Source organism: Clytia hemisphaerica, unplaced genomic scaffold (assembly GCF_902728285.1).
Source record: "Clytia hemisphaerica strain Z4C2 unplaced genomic scaffold, Clytia hemisphaerica genome assembly, whole genome shotgun sequence".
Lineage (NCBI taxonomy): Eukaryota > Metazoa > Cnidaria > Hydrozoa > Leptothecata > Clytiidae > Clytia > Clytia hemisphaerica.
In genome coordinates, this window is record NW_027104342.1 from 219,756 (window position 1) to 227,085 (window position 7,330).

At 33.5% G+C, this 7,330-nt stretch overlaps 2 long non-coding RNA genes across 2 annotated transcripts; both read right to left on the bottom strand.

Moving 5' to 3' along the window:
• Positions 1–3,441: 3,441 nt before the first annotated feature.
• Positions 3,442–5,635, bottom strand: LOC136818016 (uncharacterized). Its single transcript, XR_010848181.1, has 5 exons — positions 5,554–5,635; positions 5,262–5,324; positions 4,842–4,945; positions 4,634–4,725; positions 3,442–4,345 (listed from the first exon to the last, which is right to left on the bottom strand). It is a non-coding gene; the product is annotated as an uncharacterized lncRNA (long non-coding RNA).
• A 269-nt stretch (positions 5,636–5,904) lies between these two features.
• On the bottom strand, positions 5,905–7,066 carry LOC136818017 (uncharacterized). Its single transcript, XR_010848182.1, has 4 exons — positions 7,000–7,066; positions 6,545–6,586; positions 6,134–6,199; positions 5,905–5,978 (listed from the first exon to the last, which is right to left on the bottom strand). It is a non-coding gene; the product is annotated as an uncharacterized lncRNA (long non-coding RNA).
• Between the last annotated feature and the right edge of the window lie 264 nt (positions 7,067–7,330).

A 7,330-nucleotide genomic window follows, 5' to 3' on the forward strand; every position in this document is an offset into this window, starting at 1 on the left:
CGTCAAATAAAAAACTTTACAGGCACGGTGAAGTAGCCTTTGCTTTTGGTTACTTTCTTTTCACTTGATTTTAGGCCTATATATATTTTAACATTTTATTTTATTTACTAGGGGAAAGTGTTATATGTTTATTCTTAGGTTTGTATTTTTAGCTATACTGTCATATTTTATTTACTAGGGGAAAGTGTTATATATATTCTTACTTTATATCTTTCAGGAAAACAAAAACCTTATCCAACTAAAACACTAACAAATCTATTCTTCGATTCTATAACATCTTATGATACATTAAGGGCCTATTTGTTTCATCACTATTTTTGCTATATTTACTACAAGTGCACTCATTTCAATTTTTTCTGTCCAAATCTGTTGCACTTTTTGTAAATAAACTTGCAAACTCCTTATCAGCAGAAATAGTAAAAACCTCTTTCTTCTGCAAGCAAAGCAAAGATTGCAATTTCTTCACAGTAAAAATTGCATCTAAAAGCAGACTGGATGATGTTTTCTTAGCCTGATTGCCGATTTTAAACCAATCAAATTAGAGAGGTGAAGAGCTGAAACTGTAGCTTGCTCCACGCACGGGTCTATATCTGAAATCAAAATAGCAGTTATTTTCATAATGGCGGGATAATGGCCACACAGCCGTGAATAAACAATTGATTGAAAGTTACTTTTTAGAATTTAAAGTACAACCAGGGATCATCAAGATGGCAGACAACAAAACTTGCAATGTTTGCTATCATTTTCAAAGTTTTCATGGAATTTCATAGCACTTTTAGCAGATAGCATCTACAGCATTTATAGTAAGTGAAACAAATAGGCCCTAATCTTCAGCATTCAGCATGTAGCTTGTTTTTATTTTTTTTTAAGCCAGCTTCAATATCCAAAGGACTTTTAATGCAATCAGCTACAGCTTAACCGGCGTGCGACGCCGGGTACCAGCTAGCTTTTTTATATTGTGTATTGTATGTTAGTTTTCTCAGTCATTTTCTTTTTTGTTCTCTCCCGTGAAGACGGCTGCACGGACTTTAGGCGTCGAACCGGGTTCTGGGCCTACTTTTTGAAAATTTGTGTTTTTTGATACTTGTATTTTGTAGTTTATCTTGTTCCTGTCTCTTTGAACTTGTTTGTTTTGTCTGTTGTTTAGCCCCTTTTTTGTTTCTTTGTATTTGTGTGCGAGTTTTTATTTATTTTTCTATGTTTGTTAGTTTGTTTGGACTGTGGGTCGGTTTTAAGGATTATGGAATCTGGGGGAGGCTGAGTGTTGGGCGTCCTTAAAACATGTTTAAAGCCGCTGCACCTGTCGCAAGTCGGGGACTCCAGATTGCATTGGTTGGGTTTTTAAGTGGTTTTTGGTGTTTGTGTTTATGTGATTGCTGTTTTGTTTTTAACTCTTTTTCAGATTAAATGAGACTTTTTCATTTTAATTGGAACTTCCATAGCGGATTATAGCGAAAAAAACCTTAGCGAATTCTGTCTCAACCAATCAGAATACAGAATTAAAAAAGAGAGAAAACGCTATCACCCCTATGATAGTGAAATATATTTGGACTGTATATTTCAAAGACATTTTATTTACATCTCAAATGCATTTCAAAAAGCATTCCATCTACAATCCGTCAAGCATTTCAAATACCATCCATGAAATGTTTCTGGATGGTATAGCTTGGATTGTATTCGAAATGTATATCCAAAAAACTTTTCATGCACAATCCAATTACATTCCAAAAATGCATTTCAAAAGCATTCCACGAAATGTGAATGGATGGTATCGTGTGGATGGTATTTGAAACGTGATCCAAGAAACTTGTCATGTACAATCCAATTACATTTCAAAAATGCATTTCAAAAGCATTCCACGAAATGTGAATGGATGGTATCGTGTGGATGGTATTTGAAACGTGATCCAAGAAATTTGTTATGTACAATCCAATTACATTTCAAAAGCATTCCACGAAATGTGTCTGGACGGGATTGCTTGGATTATACTTGAAACGTATCCTAAAAACTTTTCATGCATATTCCAAATTGGATTTCAAATTTCCATGGAATGTGTCTGGATGGTATTGTTTGGATTGTGCTTGAAACGTTTATTTATTGAAAAATCCTTTCATAATTGCACAATCCAAACACATTACAAAAAGTTCAAAGGCATTCCGCAAGGGGGCAGGAACAGCTAAAATTGGTTAGAATTGTTTAAAATTCACCAGGAAAAGTAGAAAATGTCTCCAGCCACCCTTCAGTCTATTCCGAGAGAGCTTTTTAGAGTAAGAAAAGAGTATTTTAAAAATTTTTCAAAAAAATATTACTTAATCGAAGACGAGAACTTGATGACAAGTGTATTTCAAGAAATAAAAATCAGAACCAGTGCCACCAGTTAAAATTTTATGATTTTAATTTTATGAATCAGCAAAATGATTAAACTTCAAATTTGAGAAATTTAGTATTGCAAAAGTAAGTTAATCCTACAAATCCTAGTATCTATCGTCATACCTAAATTTATTGCTTTCGTGAAAGTAAAAGAATATATTTCACTTACCATAAACGATTCAGATTTCTTTAAATCGGATTTTCAAGACAAAGCAACAATGAACCAGCCAAGAATCCCTTGTTATTTCTTTTTTTACAATTTCTCATTTCTTGATCTGTGGAAAAAGCAATTCAAATATATAGAAACGGTATGGCAAATAAATTAATATAACAAACCAAAGAATGAAAAGCTTGGTTGACCGAAATGTTCAAGGTACCTCAAGGTGAATGAAGAAATTCTGTCAGAAAAAAGAAATTATGTTGCTTATATTGGACATATACTCAAGATTGAGAACACATACTCTCAAGTACCTAATAAACGGGTAAGTCAGCAGTGAGTAGAAAAAATCTCAAAAATTAATAAGGGGGCCATCCATATAGTACGTACGCAGTGAAGGGGGGGGGAGAGGGGAGAGGAGGGTTTAGCAAAAGCATTCATCTATTGTTTAAATGACATCATTTCTATTGTTCTCTGTGTACAAGGGGGGAGGGGTACCAAATTTCAAGAAAATCTTTGCGTACATACTATATGGACTGCCCCAGGTGGAATGGAAAGAAACATTTTTGAAAAGAAGGCTAATAGAAGGATTAGGACAAAAAGGGAACGTTCAAAATTATTTTCCCAAAAATTAAAATAATAAATAATATAATATAATATTATATAATAAAGGAAATTAATTAAAAATTAATTTTCTAGAAAACAATTAGCCGGAGGTACCTAGAAGTAGAGTAAAGGAACATGAAAATCCCATCCTTCAATTTTTTGGGGAAGTATAATTCCAAATTCCATGCCCAATTAGGGCATGAAAAAATTTAAATTTAAAATATAAGAATAATTATAGAAAGGTAATGAATAATTAATGGTTTCGAATTACAATTGAAATAGCTAGACATAAAGTAATAACTTATATATACAGGGTGTTCTAAAAATATTTTATCTTCGAGTACATGTTTTTTTTTATAAGCATAACGCTTATAAGCATATGAAGGATCATATTTGTAGAATTCCTAAGCATAACATAAGCATATGTGTCAGTCTGAAATATTTTTCAAATTATCATTTTTTATCAGTTTAAAATGGTTTGGTTGAGGTCAAGTAAAAAAAAGACATTCCACGGCTACCACTGCTCCCAAATCTGAACAAATTTTTACAAAATTTCTAAAATTCAACTAAAACTTGGCTCGGGGTGAATTATAAGCATGATTCATAAGCATATAATAAGCATAATCTATGCCTGGATGCTTTGAGAACTTAAGCATGCACGAGCCTGATCAAGGGGCATACACTTGCTTATAAAAAAAAAACATGTACATACAGTTACTTTCAAAATTAAAACAAACTATAGACTAGACGGTTCCTTAAAAATTAGTTGAGGAAAACTTTGTCACTCGCTGAATTTGTATTGCGGGGAAGGTGTACTGTATAGGTCCTCGAGACAATACTTTTCGCATTACTACTTAAAACTATTTTTTTTGATTTTTTTTTGTTTGGACGCTCAAAAAATAAATTTTATTTCTTGCTATCTAACATTGTCTTTATTGCTGAGAAAGAAGAAAAAGTAGAAGTTCAAGTTTTCCAAAATAAGTTACCGCCAAAATTAATTAACAGCATAACGTTAAAGTGTGGCATTGTGCGGTTCATTTTTCTCTTCTTCTTCTTCTTCAGATTGGATTAGCCACTTTTTGCCGAATTTCAAATAGTGGCGGGCAGACTGAACAACATTTGTGCACATTTCATTAATGCGGCTTTTGTCGATTTCAGTCCTTGTTTTATCGTAGCGACTGACTACGTCGTATGTGTTTGCTTTACAAAAGACTGAAAACATAAAATAATCAAAACCTTATTGTATAGCATAATCAAAAAAATCTCAAATTTATTTGTTAGTCAGATTTGAGTATCCATGTTTTTAGAAACCATTGATAACAGGTGCTTGTTAAGATTTTTAAATTTCACAATATCATTGTAATAATCCATCCAAAAGAATTTGTGAGCCATAGGCTAATTTTTCTACTGAATTCCATGGTTAGTTCAGATGCATCACTAAAATCTTTTTAGGAACAGAGAAACTGATGGTTCATATGAAATAACAAATTTAAAACTCACTTTGAATGACATTCAACAAATCTTTGGGAAATTCATCCATCCCATTTACCCCTGTGTGGTTCAGGGTAACCAGCTCACGTTGGGAAAACAATCTAGAAGGAAATAAAGCACATTTTATCAAGGTAAATCTTAGCGGATAACAAGCAGATTTTTTATTAGAAATTTCTCACCCCTTCAAAAACATAAAAATAGAATAAAGAAACCCAACCTTTTAAGTAGGTAAGGAAAACATTTTCCAAACTCTGGAAGAAGGTGCGCCTGACAAATGGTGTCCTTCTTCAGGAAGATCCCGCTTCCTTTGACGAGCTCCATCTGAAAAGGAGAAAAATTATATAATAGACTCTTCCAGAAAATGTTTGTTTGTTCACCCCGGTTGGAAGATATTGTCCTGGGGGTAGCAAAAATTCGTCAAAATTTGAATTGTTTGGGGTGTAGATTTGCTCTGCCCAGGGGTAATTTTGGGTCTGAGGGTCAGGTGATGCTTGTTTGGGGGGGGGGGTGAAACCCGTTGTCCTAGGGGTCTAAAAACAAAGGAAAATTGTTATAATCCTCTACCCCCATAAACAATTTTTTTTTCTGGAAGAGGCCAATTATTGGTCAATCATAAATATTTTAAGAATAAACTCACTTTGTTATTTCCAGGGATGCGGAAGAACGGTTTTCGCAATAGACGTTTTTCTTTAGACAGTTCCTAAACAGGCAACAAAAAAAATAAAAAAGAGACTTATAATCTGAGTGCAAAGTTGTAGCACAGTTCTTGATCCTGCATAATACTTAATCTTCTGAGCTTAATTCCCCTACGATTAAGCACAGAAGGGGTAGAATAAGAGGGAGTGGTGAAGCTTTTCTAGTAGAAATTTCGTGGGTGTAATAAGACTCGTAGCTGCAAAGTTTATTTATTAGGTACCCAATAGTATTACCTTTTGGAATGAGTTGAAATTCCGATTTAATTTCTGCTTCACTAAAAAGAAATTTATTAAAATTAGGCTTTAACAAGGTTTGTTTACTGATACCCTTCATAGCCCCCTTTTTAACAGGGAGTCAAACTTTTCTGAAAAGTCTTTATAGGGATCCTTATCCCCTATCTATCCCCTATCCCCTAAGATTTTCTGAAGAAAAAGGGGGGTTTTTGGAGGGATCAAGTAAAGAGAGGGGGATAACAACTTTGGGTCAAAATCTGTATCATATTTTAGTTAAATACAATTGATTTTTTTAAATTGGACCGCTGCTGTAAATAGTGGTAGGGTTGGAATATGAAACATACACGCTGTTACTTCTTTCTTCAAGTTTGTTATCATCAGATCTTTCTTTGAACATTCCGCGCAAAGTTTTTTGCAAGAGGCATCTAAAAATACAAAATGAAGAGCTAGAAGCCATTTCATTTAAAACAAAATATCCGATAACATGTCTGGTTGATATGGTTTCAAATTACCTTAAGGGAACTAATTTTCGCAGTGCAACTCTAAACAATTAAGCAAGATAGAAAGTTCAATGCAGTACCTTTAGGCTGTAAGTAAGGAATTTCTGGTGATGGCTCGTCTGCTCTTGGTCTTACGCCTGAGATTTCTAAATAATTACATATTAAAATCATTATTTTGAAATTAGTGCTCAAAGCAGAGATTCTCAGAGAAAAATTAGGCTTTACACACAACTCTAAGCCAGATTCTTCTGTTTTTGAGATCGCGGAAATGCATCTTTCAAAACCTCTGAGAGAAAATCTGTCTGAGATGGAAGAATTTTGAACACTGTTAAATTCTAGTAACTACTAGAACAGTATAAACAACAGTCATTGAATAGAGAGATTCAGATGAGTTTATGTTTGTAAATAATCACTTGAGTGTCTCAAAAGAAATTACACTGTTTTAAACAATAGAATGTTAATAAACAAAAACATAAATCAATAGAATATACCCTCTAACCAAGCTGCATTCATTGTGCTGGAATTCAAAAGTCCTGAACAAAAAAAAACAAAAAGAGAAGTGTACTCAAGTAAGGTCTCTAATCATCACCTTATATTTACAAAGTAATAGCATTTCACCTCCAATATTTTTTTAATAATAATTTTTTTCATACCCTGTTCTTGGCATCTACCAAACTTGAAAAATGCCTATCTTTAAGGTTTTAAGATTGGAAAACACTGTGCTTTGACTGCCTCCCACTCAATTAATTGCCACAAAAATTGCCTTTAAAATGGGAAATTCATTGTAAATTGGGCTAAATTCCCTTTCTGAAGTAAAAAATTAGAGGAAAACACTCAAATCTCATAATAGACAGGGTATACATTGAATATAAATAACTGTCCTGGGTGGAAAAAACCCAAGAAGAATCAAAATTTAAAGAAAAACCTAAGAACTAAGGGTAAATACCTGTGAAATATCCTTGACCACCACTTGTTTGAAGAGTGGCGTAACTTTTTGGTGTCGAAATTCCTCCTACAAATGAATAGAAAGGAAAACTATTTTCTTAATAAGTTTAAAAAAACCAGTGAAGTCTGGTGAAGTAGGGTCAACCTAGCCAGCAAACTCATAGTGTACTCCCCCTTTCTGCAGGAGGGATTTTTTTCCCGAAAACTTTCCAAAAGAGGGGGGATTTATTGGTGGATTTTACAAAGGGCCTATAATTTTTCTTTTTGGGGAAGCTAAAAATTGAGCCAGGAGGAAACTATGAAACTGAAGGTCCTCAAATAATTTATACAGT